Below are 14249 nucleotides of genomic sequence, written 5' to 3' on the forward strand. Positions count from 1 at the left end.
CGGCCGATGGTGACAGTCCCTCGACCGATGGTCCCTACCATCGGTCGATGGTCTTGAGCAGCCAACCGACTGCTTGACCTATTCACGACATTATACTAAGCATCATAAACACAAAGTATAAATGTCCACGTACATATATGACTGAAATATCAAGTACATAACAAATAGAACAATAAACGTAATAGAACTCGGGATTTATGCACCAACAAACTCCCCCTAAGACCTAGTTCTATTCCATAAGTCTTCAGTCATCATACGGATCGATCACCATGTTGTTCAAGTAGCACAGCTTAGCCACTTTAACATACTGTTCAGCCTGTACCCTGTTTTCACGACGATAAAGCATACGGTTATAGTACAAAGTAAAAATATCAGCTTCGGTACAGTTCCTTAACCAGATCGGATCCAACACACGAATACAATCGATATCATCTTCCTTCAGCTTATCTAAAACAATCACAGCTTCCTCAGAACGATCATCATAAAACCACCAACGAAATCTCTGACTCCAATTCTGCGGCAATTTTCTTAACGGAACCTTCTTCATAGTCTTTGCCGGCTTATACTTCAAAATTTGTCGAGATACTCCACTAACAGGATCAACCCTGTACTTAATCCTCGGATACTGTGGTCTAAAATCCTTCCAGTTATTCGAATTGTACGCGATTCGAATTTTCTTAACCAACAATGATGAGCGATCGTTCATTCCACAATACAACATCTTTAACCTGGCAATCTGCATAAGCTCAAAATACGGCAGTGACTTGAACTCATGACCATGTTTGATGTAGTCAACTCCAAACTCTCGTTTAATTGCAAACATGTTGAATTCTTCAATGTATGCCCAGGCCAAGATCCTTCCTTTCGCACCTTTCCTCAAATTTATCATCTTCAAATACTTTGGCTCAAGCTTCGGTTTTTCACAATACTTTCAAATCCTCAAGATATCACGCCAGTCAGTTTCTAACTTCGCAGCAACCTCATCATTATACTTGACTGGCAAGAACCCTTCAGGCAAAACCTCAGTTCTCTCTTTCTCTTTACACCTTCGATTCAAAACTTCGTCATCTGTTCTAAATAACTCCTCAAAACCAGGAAGATCTTCATTCCTATCATTCATATACGTAGGATATTCTTCAAAAGTAACATCTTCCATTAAACCATCAACTTCCCCATCATCGATATCCTTAGAAATCTCAGGGCCAAAAGAATCATCCTCTGATGGAGGATCATCGGACTGTGCGTCAGCAGCTTTAGCTTCTTCTTTCTCTAGACGCACCAGCTCGTCCAGCTCAGCTCTGGTGAAGTTGTGAGGGATCTCCCCCTCCTCTAAATCATCATAAACAACAGAATGCTTGAGCTCATCCTGTTTAGACAAGAATTCACTAAAACTATAATCAATTTGTAAAGGAATTACTGACAGTGCTGTTTCTTTTGAAGTACCAGGAGCCACCACCATTTGAACATCAGTTTCTCCTTCTAGCAATTCAACCAGATCAAACTTCTCTTCCCAAGAAGTAATCCTAGCCAAAGCCGACTCTGCCACCTTTCTAGCTTCAGAAGCTTCTTTCTTTGCAGCAGTTAACAACAATGATTGATCACCAACTTTCTTCTGTAACAAATCAACCTGAGTTCTCAACCTAGTAACATCCTCAGTTTTCACACGATTCTCTTCTCTCAACTCCTCCACTTTCGCATCCATATCCTTCTTCATTCTCAGATTATCAGCCATAGCTTGAACATACAAATCATTCAGATTCAGAAGCGCAGATGAACTAACTCCTCCTTCTGCTCCTGTATGTGGTGCCTCCGGAGTTGGAGTAGACACAGTCTCTTGAGACAATTGTTGAACAATTGGCGGTGATTGATGTTGCGGTTGAGTTTGTTGCCGTGGCTGACTTTGTTGCTGTTGTTGACTTTGTGCTTGAGTAGGTGCAGTTCTTTGTGTAGCACCTGTAGCAGAACCACCTGGATTCTTCAAAACCAACTTAAACCTCTTGCTCGGTCTCATCTTTGTAGAAACCTGAGAACCTTCATCTTCTACCAGACGTCTCCTCTCACCTCTAGGAGCTTCTTCACCAGTACCAGTATTAACATCAACGGGCTCATCAGCCAAACCTCCAGTACCAGAACCACCTATACCCTGAGTATTCATCGGCTGATCAACCTCTTCATCACTGTTTGCTAGCTCAAAATCAGGCTCATGACCAGATAGACTGTTCTCATTCCTCCACTTCTTGCCTGGTGGACATTGATAATCTTCCCTCGCAAGATGACACACCAGCTTTCCATCACTAGCACTCTTCTTCTGATTTAATCGATTAAACGTAAGATCTGTCATATGTTTCAGCTTGATGATGTCCTTCTTTGATCTCGGCAGATCCATAGTTTGAGCATTAATCATTATCTACAGGAACCTCGGATAAATCAAGTATTGTAGGCTCGTAACATTCTCCATCAACAGATCAAAGATAACACCCGAAAAATTGAAATCAGCTTTCAGAATCAAGGCAGCAAACATTCCCTGATAAATCTCACTCAGCTCATCAAATCCTCCTTGTAACGTACTCAAACACTTAACAATCACTAAAGACAGATATCTGTACGGTGGAGAGAATCCGCTTCTTTTGATCGTAGCACGTGTAATATCACCAGCATACTCACATCTCAGCACACATCCAGTAATCTTAGTCTTCGACAATCTCTTGGGCATTTTCTCATCATCCTCAAACAAAAACGTGTTCCGAATAGTATACTCAGATATCTTAACCTCTTGATCACATACTCGACTTACTATCACAGGCTTATTATCAACAGTTTCCACTCTAGCGTTAGCCCAGAATTCTCTCTGATGAGAATAGTAAGCAGTACATGGCATTGACACCGCAGCAAATATCCTTGAACGCTTCAAAAATTCAATCACAGTCTTGTACTTGCTAGCATTTGGACCTTTGTCATTTAGACACGCCATCAGATTAGAGTTAGGGCTCGCCTTCAACCCTGGAAGACTAGCAGATGTGGGTCCTCCTGATGATTCAGTCTCAGAACTGTGGACAGCTTGTTCTTCATCCATTTGTGCACCTGACATGATTAACAAAAACTGCAAACACAATTCTTAATCAGCGTTAAATTCATGAGTAATTAAGTATCACTGATTTATCATCATAGTACATATCACATTAATACGATCACGGTTACATAATCACATGTTCAAAGTTAGATCATTACAGACATAAGATACCGTATCAATGCTAACAGGCTAGCATTATCAAATTACACAATAATCTGAAAATAATCAAACATAAACATAACATCAGAATCAATCATCCCATTATGGAATCCTCTGGCACTAACTTTTCTTCATGTTGAATCACACCAAGTTTCTCAAACAAGTTATACAGTAAAGCTGCATATGGGAATGGTTCTTCTGATTCAAGAAAATCTTTCATCACATGAATGAGAAAGTGTCCCACATTCACTTGAATACCCTCTAGTAGGCAATATAGAAGCAAGACTTCAGTACCAGACAGCAAATGATCTCCTTCTCTCCTAAAATTCACATTTCTTTTGATGATTCTCAAATGTATCTCATATTGTGGCAAGATATCTTCATCACTAACCTCAACTCTACCAGTATACACTACCTTCTCTGGCTTGCATATCCTAACAATAACATCTGACAATCTGAATCTACTGGGAATCTTTCTGATATCTTTGCTAGGGTACAGTATCTTAACCCCAGTATGAGGAACGTTTAACAGGTTTGAGAATTCCTCTAAAGTCCACCTATACTGTTGATTAAATAGACCCGAGTGTACAAACTTCTTCTTACCATCCTCTAAAGCAACATTGGCGTAAAATTCTCTAAGTAGAGCAGGACAGTAATAATCCCCAATATCTATGAAAGCCTGACACCCAATCTGTTCCCAAGGACTATAAGTCTGTCGAGTCGCAATGACCTTTTGTTCTACTAAGATTGGTCGATATCTAGCTAGGATTCTCCTACGGTCGATGTTGAACATCCATTGACCAACAAATGAGCCACCTGACATTCTAATACAAACTACAAACACTAGCATTAGATGGGCATCACAGAAATTATCAGAGACTAATCATTCAATGAAAATTAATCAAAATAATCTACCATCGGTCCAACAGAATGACCATCGGTCGATGGTGGAGACCATCGGTCCGATGGTCTAGACCTACGACAGATGGTCTAACCACATACACACACTGGTCAAATAACGACCTTCGGCCGAGTGACAAGATGTCCGGCCGATCGATGGACACCATCGGTCGATGGTCAGAGACCCTCGGCCGGAGGTAGTTCATCAGATCTGTGACTCGAAATTGATCAAATCGTCCGATTTGACGTTTCTAGTTCAAATTCCTGTTATAACAGATGCTAAAGGGGCCGTTTATCATACATCAAACATCAATTTCAACAGATCTCAAATAAAACTCATCCGATTTAAAGTTTATACTTCGAACACTAAATCATCGATTACAAACAAACGATTAAGAGTTATGTTACCTTGTTTACGGCGCTAAGATCACAAAGAAAAGATGAATAATAAAAACTGGATCAAAACCTTTCTCCTTAACTTCAGAAAATTAGGGTAAAATCACACAATTTTGGCCAGAGTGACTGACCCGTTCGTCGCTGGGTCCTTTTATACCCTGTCAGTGACCATCGGCCGATGGTCAAGTCCGTCGGCCCGATGGTCTTGACACTCGGGCGAGGGTCTGAGTCCATCGGCCGGATGTAAGGACTGTCGGCCGGTGGTCTGACATTTGAAAACTTTTAAAACTTAACACTTTTCAATATCAGACTTTTACCCATTTACACTAACTCCCCCTGGGACTGATCTCCACAATAAAAAACATCACGCTTTGTTCCTTTAAGCTCAAAACAACTTATATTCAAAACAATAAGAAACCTAAGGTTCCTTTCACAGTAAACCTTACCCAGAACTGAGTTGTGGACTTAAAAGATGAAATATAAATGCACATGCAACTAACACATGAATGCAAACTAATTCAGAAATGCATGCTCATGCAAATACACAAAGCAAATAACTGTACAAGATCAAGTGTATCATGATCAGCAATATAATAACAGATATAATCAGTAACATTTAACCTTTTAGATCTGTGGATAATAAACTTTTAACATCAGTTTCATAAAGCATTAACATTAACAAATTCATGATGTTATCAGCATAGGAACAAATAATACTGCTTATCATCAGTCACACTTCCAGAAGAATAACATATCTTTTGTGAGTTGGCATATAAAATTGATTGAATCCTTTTGATTCGGGGATCAGAACTGAACTATATTGACATGTTATTCCATAGTTCATTCACGAACTTATTCATTAAAGCATATACAGAACAACCTTCAAATATATCAATAAACATTCATCAACTTTCACCCTAGACTTAGATGATCACGTTAGATTAATTACTTTAACATTTTTCAATGTCAGATTTACATCACAAAGTCAGTCCTCGTTTGAGATCGCACGATTTCTCGGGTAGAACAATTGAGCACAAACCTGTTGACACTGTCCTCTTATCACATCAATGTACTTTCGATTCTATTGAACAGAACCATCTCACGATGTTTCTAGCAACCCTGTCAGCCTTTGGCTTCTACCTTAAACTTATACCTTTCGTTTCAGATAACATTGTTAATCTCAAATTTATTGCATACTCTGTTAAGGACGCATACCGGCCGCTATAAACCCCATACTTAAACGGAAATAGTATGATGTATGGTGTTGGATGGATGGAAGTGATATAAATATTTGAGTGATGGAACGCTAAGATACCTTCCAGAAGATATTCCCTCTATCCAGGTCAATAGGCACAATCCCATATCACAGACAAAAGATGTAAAGTTCACTAATTGAGATGTGAACTAAATGATTTAAGTTCTCTATATCTGATGATCTGATAAATTCTCCCCCTCGGATGTAGATAACGAAATCGTTCAAATAAGTCTCCGATTGGAATGTATGTTGTCTCAAACATTGATAACCGAGAAATCTCTGAAACTCTGTTCAATTCTTGATCCATGATTCTCTTGCAGCTATGTAGTGCATCATGTTATTTACAAATTGAAATAAATACATAAATAAACATAAACAATCCATAACTTGCATTTTTTTTTTTTTTTTTTTTTGGATTTTCTGATGTTGCATTTTCTCCTTACAATACATAAACAAAATAAATAAATAAAAGATTACAACTGAACATGATGATGACGCACCACTGTCTTTGACATTTGTTATAACTGCACGAAAAACCAATCTTCGTATGTGGAAATCTAGAACCCGATGATGTTGCCTTTTAAAAATCATTATGTGTCTGTGATACAAAACTGCACTTCTCAACCCTTTTAGAGAAAACACCTCCCTTTGGGTACCCGATATGTATGTTGTTGGATTTCGGTCCAAGTAATAAAGGTAAATAGAAACAAGTATGCATCCTAGACAAAATATGCTCACCTTGGGGACTCACAAAATTATCCTTTTGCTACCGAGTATAAATCGTAGTAGGGGAGACCTCAACCGTCTGTCGAGTTTCTGTTCAATCATTTCTCGGTACATATTCAGTGATAAGTAGGTGACTACCCTCAACCGCTGTAAACCTTTTCACGATTTCCTCATCATGATATTTACGCGTTATTAGTGTGATCATCTCTATCTAGAATTAGATCAATAAAGTTTACCAACATATTATCAATCATCCTGTATTACTTGTTTTTCACAACTTACATGTCAGTTCAGTATTGCAATCACTTCCCCACAAACATAACAAGCAACTCATTTTCTGATTTTTCACTTTTTATGGATTTTCTATTTTTCTAATTTTTATTTGTTTTTCTGGTTTTTCAATTTTTATGGCTTTTTGATATTCTCTGTACAAAAGCATAAAACTATCTAAAAACATAAGCAAACATGCAAATTTCAGTAAAAACTAATCTAACATGCAAACGAAAAATGCAAATGATCTAGAAGCTATCATGCAAAACTATTCAAACTCTACAAGCAGTTTCTAACCATTCACAACTCAGTCTCAGGCTTAGATTCCTCTGTGTCAGGTACCTCAGTTTCAGGAATTTCAGTTTCAGGAACTACATCTTGAAGCAACTTAACACCTATCTCATTTAATAGAAATTCAAAACGTGGTTTATCAAAAGCTTTTGTGAAGAGATCAGCCCTTTGGGCTGTAGTGTCAATTTGCACTACATCAATTAACTTTTTCTCATAGCAATCTCTAATGAAATGGTATTTAATCCCTATATGTTTCGTCTTAGAGTGATTTACGGGATTCTTAGTGACAGCTATGGCAGCAGTATTATCAACATAAATAGGAGTGTTAGAGATTTTCAAACCATAGTCACGTAGTTGCTGTTGTATCCAGATAACCTGTGATGTACAGCTGGCCGCGGCAATATATTCTGCTTCACAAGTGGACTGAGCCACTGCTGTCTGCTTCTTACACTGCCAGGTTACTAGTTTGCTACCAAGAAATTGACACCCTCCTGATGTTGACTTGAAATCTTTCTTGCAACCTCCATAGTCTGAATCACTGTACGCTGTGAGATCAAAACCATCCTCACACGGATACCATAACCCTAAGCTGGGAGTATCTTTTAGATACCTCAGAATCTTCTTGACCACTAACATATGATGAACATTAGGGTTTGCCTGATAACGAGCACACAGGCACACCGCAAACATTATATCTGGTCTAGAAGTAGTTAGGTACATTAGAGAACCTATGATAGCCCTGTACAAAGTAGGGTCCACTGGAGCACCCTCCTTATCTGGTGAAATCCCATGATTAACCGACAACGGAGTCTTAGCTGGTCTCTCTGTATCTACCTGAAAGCGCTTAAGGATATCAGCAACATACTTCGTCTGATGTAAGAAGATGCCTTTATCCGTTTGAGCTACCTGCAAACCTAAGAAAAACTTAATAGTTCCCATGGAACTCATCTTAAACTTCCGTTGCATAACCTTCTCGAACTCATCAACCATACTCTGATCTGTAGACCCGAAAATAATATCATCAACATAGACCTGCACTAACATAAGATGTTGTCCTTTCTTCTTGATGAAAAGTGTCTGATCAATGACACCTCTCCGAAAACCATTCTCAAGCATGTAGTTGGACAAAGTTGCATACCAAGCTCTAGGAGCTTGGTGTAGACCATATAGCGCCTTTTCTAGTCGATACACCTTTTCTGGGAAATGCGGATCCTCAAAACCAGGCGGTTGTTCAACAAACACTTTCTCATTTATCTCACCATACAAAAACGCACTCTTCACATCCATTTGATAAACTTTGAAACCCATATAGGACGCGAAGGACAAGAAAATCCTGATAGCCTCCAGTCTCGCAACTGGAGCAAAAACCTCATCATAGTCAATTTCCGGGATTTGTTGATATCCCTTAACCACCAATCTAGCTTTATTACGAATCACTATACCCTGCTCATCTTTCTTATTCTTCAAAACCCAACGAAGACCATAGGGTACACAACCATGCGGTGGATTGACTAACCTCCAAACCTTAAGATGTTTAAATTGCAACAGCTCTTCCTGCATAGCACTTACCCACTCATCGTACTTTAAAGCTTCGTATACATCTTCCGGCTCGATTTGACACACATAACACGAGTGGGCATGAACAAACACTCTCCCTGTCTTGTTCAATGATGAATAAAAAGCTGTCACCAAATTCGCACTTTCACTTTGAACATCTTCAACTGCAGTCATATTTTCAGTAACCGCGGGAACCTCGGATGTAGAGATAACTCCTGACGTGGATGCCCCAGATGTAGTAGTTTGAGGAGGATTGACACTAGGCAGTCCTCTTGTATCCACATAATAGTCTGCCAGACGCTTTGGTGGCAGAATAAAACGATTCGATCTCCGTACACCTCCTGCATCTGCTATCTGTTCTAGATCAGTCACAGTAGATGGTTGGTTATATAGAGGATTCAGATGTCTCTCTGTCAATACTGTACGTTCCACATCATCATCTAACTCACTATCTTCATCTGTATCAACTACCCCGTCCTCATTAGACTCAAGATTACCTTGAACATTTTGTGGACTTGGTTGCACGCTAGAAACCGGATTCTGAACCTGCGTAGGAATAGTGATAACATTTTCTGAAGAATTCCGAGAATCAAACAATATCCGAGTCAGAAGTTCTTCCTCTGTAGCACCTGGTGGAAGATTGAATGAATCAAAAAGCTTATCATACTCAAACTGCCATGCATAACCTTTACTGACACGAGGCGGTGCATTGCGCTGAATATCAACTTCAAACTGTTCTTCCAGACGTTTTGTCTCATTGTTGTACACCCGCTTGTTCGGATTCCCGTAACCCAAGAAGATACCAGAAACAACCTTTGAATTAAATTTTCCTCCAGCATCACGTACCAAAATAGTACAAGGTGCGCCAAAGGGTTCGAAATGTTTAATATTAGGTTTTCTCTTATGCAGCAGCTCGTAACAAGTTTTACCATGACGCTTCACCACGAGAACTCTGTTCATAACATAACACGCTGTACTCACTGCTTCACCCCAGAAGGCAATCGGAAGACATGAATCAGCTAACATTGTTCTTGCGGTCTCAATCAAAGTCCTGTTCTTTCTCTCAGCAACACCATTTGACTGTGGTGTATAAGCAGGACTGAACTGCTGTTGTATCCCCTTTTCGTTACAAAACTGCAGCATCTGATTGTTCTTAAACTCCGTACCATTATCAGTACGAATCTTTCTCACTTTCAATTTATATAAACTTTCGAGCTTTAGAATCAGCACCTTAATATGCTCAAAAGTATCCGATTTATTCTTCAACATCACCACCCAATAAAAACGTGAATATTCATCAGTAACTACCAAGCAATAAGATTCTCCTGTGAGAGTTTTACAGTTGACTGGACCAAAGAGATCCATATGCAACAACTCCAAAGGAATGTTAACAGAATGATGCTTTTTGGTAGCATGTGACTTTTTCGTTTGTTTCCCCTGTTTACATGGAAGACACACATCAGGAATATGAAAACTTTTAAGATTAACACCATCAACTAATCCATTGTGGACTAGATTGTTCATCTTCCTCAGACTCAAATGACCCATACGCTTGTGCCATATGATAGACTCTTGTTCAGTAGCTTTAGAAACGAAAGCCTGATGGCCAGTAGCTTCCTTTACATGAGCCTTACGCATGTCAAGGATATAGAGATCCTTGCATCTGGGAGCAGTCATCAGAATCATGTCTTCCGGAATAACAAATTCTTTCTTCAAAATATAGCATTGTTTATCATCAAATGCTACTGTATACTTCTTGTCAGCAACCTGAGAGACTGAAAGCAGATTGTTTGACATCTGCTCCACAAAATTAACCTTATCAAAGCTGACATTTTCATTCGCGATTACACCTTGAGCAGTAATAAACCCTCCTTCACTACCAGCAAAAGAAACCGGTCCACCATCCACTGTTTTCACATTAGAAAGTAAGGACAAGTTCCCTGTCATGTGCCTGGACGCCCCACTATCAACAATCCAAGTACTGCAGCGTGGATTGTAGGCGACCTGCACATTAAAGTAAGAGGATTAGTTAGAAAGGGCAACCCATGCCCTAATGGCAGTGGGTTTCCCGTCAATGCCAACAACTGGCAATTCCACCCATTGTCCCTTGGATCCCGAAGGACCTGCAGGACGTTGAACACCCTTCACCCCAGATTTTGGTCTCCAAACTGTATTTTTAGGCAATGGTTTTCTATAATAATCGTTAGTTTGAAAAACCTTTCAATCAATTACTTTCACATTTGAATTGTGCACAGGAGAAGATGATCTTCTATAAAAAGAACGATTTGGACTGAGATCAATCTTCCTGCGGGGTGTCTGTCTAATGGGTCCACAATCCACAGCCCTGTGTCCCAGCCTCCCACATTTGAAACAGTTAACATTATCAAAATCATTAACGTTAAACAACCTGCGTCTAATCGGTGAAAACTGTCTCCTAGGCTGTTCAGTACGTTGTCTAATCGTAGGGGGTGTCAAAACCTGTTTTTCAACAGTCTGACGCCGACTAGGCGGAACATACTTGGACACTATCTCAGAATTAGAACTCCCACCTTTAGGTGGTTGTTCTACCTTAGGAACACTAACCTGCTGTTTTCCTGAATTATTTTCTTTAACAAACTTAATAGGAGTAGACAAAGTGGTCTTTTTCTTACTCTGTTTGGGCCTTTCTACACTCTTTGTCGGCGTCTTAAGACTCTCACTCCTATTCTCACTGTGTTTTGGATTCTTAAGAATCGTAACTGGCTTAGTCACTGGTACAAATGGTTTGCTATCTTTCTCAGTGTCTATGTCAGTATCAGACTCAGTCTCATAAATAACCTCTGTAGGGTTCTTAGAATCAACAACCTTACTAGCACTAACCACTGGGGTCTCCTTAGGTTTACCATATGGTGGTTCCACCACTGGTTCCTTAAACTTCTCTACGGGCTTATTAACATACTCACCCATAAGAGGTGGTGCAACCTCAGAATATCCCAGACCCTCCCGATTAGAATGATTAAAATGTAGCGACCCCGACAAATCGTCAAGTGACGGCGTCGGCTACGTGGGTCCCATTACCTGATTATAAGTCTTTTAGATAACTTTTGACTAAAATATGTCGCCTTCATTTCAAAATAAAGATTGTTTCAAAGTTTACAAGAATTGTTCAACCAATAGTTAAGTTATAACGTTATAATACGAATGAAATCTAGGCGACACGGTTTAAAGTAAAGTCAAAAGACGCTCCATGAAATGCACGTATACTCGACATCCAATGCAAGTATCAAATAATGAGCAGAAGCATGTATCACATATCGTGCAAGACCTGAGAAAAACATAGAAATCTGTCAACGAAAACGTTGGTGAAATCACAGGTTTAAGTAAGTAAGTGAGTAAAAGTAAGTAAGTCAAACCACAAGGTTTGCAAAGTTGAAATAATAGTAATACATTCTAAAAGTTAATATTCACGAGCACCCAATTATCAAAGCTTAACATTCCATCCATTGTATACCCCATCCATAGTGCTAGAACAAACACTAATTCTCGAAAATATATTTCATCCGTAGACGATAGCGAACCGTCAGAGATGAGGGTTGTCAACCCATATGGCCATATAACATAAGTTCTCGCTTACACCCGTCAAGTGTAACTAATGATAATCGAATTGAGGATTTTTGTTCTAAACTCGTATGTAGAATGTTTGTTTTCCCGTTCTTGTGTTCACTTAGTTCAAAAGAATCGTTTATGTTTTCTCATCCCAAAAGTAAGTTTAAAAGAGTAAAAGTGGGACTATGATCTCACCTTGCGTGCAAGAGTTAATAAAGTACTTCAACAAGTAAACGCGTGCAAAGACAAAGCTAGTCTTGACCTAAACATATAGGTTATATCAATAACGGTAAACACAAACGGTCAAAGATGTTCAATTAGTCCTATGGCTCGTTACGACTCGATTATGTAGCATGTGAATCAATTAGTCAAGTTTCATGCACGATACAAGTAATTAAGCATGTTAGAACGATCGTATAATTGTTTGGTTAAGTTTGACTAAAAGTCAAACTTGGTCAAAGTCAAGGTCAACGGGGTCGGGTCGGGTATCCGACAATTTTCCCATGATGAGAAATCATTTATGAGCAGAATGGCCAAGTTTCATGTTAATCGGAGTTACGGTTAAGCGGAAAACATTTTGTGAAAGGAAAAATAAAAACAAAAATGAGCTGGGCATATGCGCGGCGCGCTATGGGTTGCGCGGCGCGCACCCTAGTGTAAATCCGGGTCAGAACTCAACTAAAGGGGGCAAATATCTGGGATTTCTGTTTTGCGCGGCGCGCTGAGGTTGCACGGCGCGCATACCTGGAATTTTTGCTGTTTGCAGAAAAATAGACCAAGTCACGAACCAAAACTCAAATTAACATATTTTATGAACCGAAAACATCCAAAATGCATACTATATATCGTTGGAAAGGTAATTTGACAAGGAAAACAACTAAACACGTTTCATCAAACAAAAACATCAATTTCAATAACCGATTTTCCGTCAAGTGATCATTAAGAATCCATTTTCAAAGTTTCAAGTTCATCAAATGCATTTTAAGTTTCGGGAATCCAATTCACACATGTGATATGCCGTTTTGAAGGTAATGAAGCATACATTACTACTAAACACTAACAATTAACATTTCATGGCATTCAAGCATCCAAAAATTCATGTCAAGAACTATCAAACCCTAGTCAAACATCTCAAAATCAATAATCATGTTTTTGAAGTTTTCTTAATCAACCTACACATCAAATTGAAGCTAATGACGCTAGTAACACATTTAATACATGAACTTTAACAATTAAACAACTTTTAATCATCCAAAATCAAAGATTTAGCAAGCAATTTTCATAATGAACTAGTTACACCAAAAACAACAAATCGAGCATACAAATTACATACACGACATCACAATGAGCCATAGACACTAATTAACTACTTTATAAGTCAAGAACACGAATTTAAAGAAATCTAGTGATTTAGAAATGTTACCCAAAATCGAAGTAGTTAGCATCAAATCGAAGAGGATGATGAGAGGATCAAGAATATGTAGTTTGTTTTGATGTTTACTTCCTTGGTGAGATTTGGATGATGATTTTATGTTTGAGAAATGAGAGAGTTTGAAAGTATCAAAAATGGAAAAGGGAGGATGAATGAAAGGGATGAAGGAGGTTGACTCTTTGACCTAGTCAAAAGTTTGATACTTTGGCAAGTTTGGTCCCTCAACTTTGAATCGGGTGCGGAAAATAACCGAACGAATTATTTTAAGTTACACGGGAGTACGGGAGATATTAAAATCCGATAACGAAAATATTTAAAATGTTACATAACAAAGGATACGAATTTAGATACGAAGGGTATTATTTAAAAAGAAAAAGACGGGCGTTAAAATAATTTAACGGAAAAATGCGGGATGTTACATTATCCACACCTCAAAAGAAATTTCGTCCCGAAATTTAGTTGAAAGTAGTAGTCGATATCTCCTACTCGAGACTTTACGTTGTCAATGCTATGAATAAGTGAAAGTACGTCCTTGAGTGTTCTCATGAATTTGGATAGTCAGGGTTTTACGTTGTATTAAGGTTTGGTTTTACGATCCCCAGTTTCAA

The sequence above is a fragment of the Rutidosis leptorrhynchoides genome, chromosome 7 (genome assembly GCF_046630445.1).
Source record: "Rutidosis leptorrhynchoides isolate AG116_Rl617_1_P2 chromosome 7, CSIRO_AGI_Rlap_v1, whole genome shotgun sequence".
NCBI classification, from domain to species: Eukaryota; Viridiplantae; Streptophyta; class Magnoliopsida; order Asterales; family Asteraceae; genus Rutidosis; species Rutidosis leptorrhynchoides.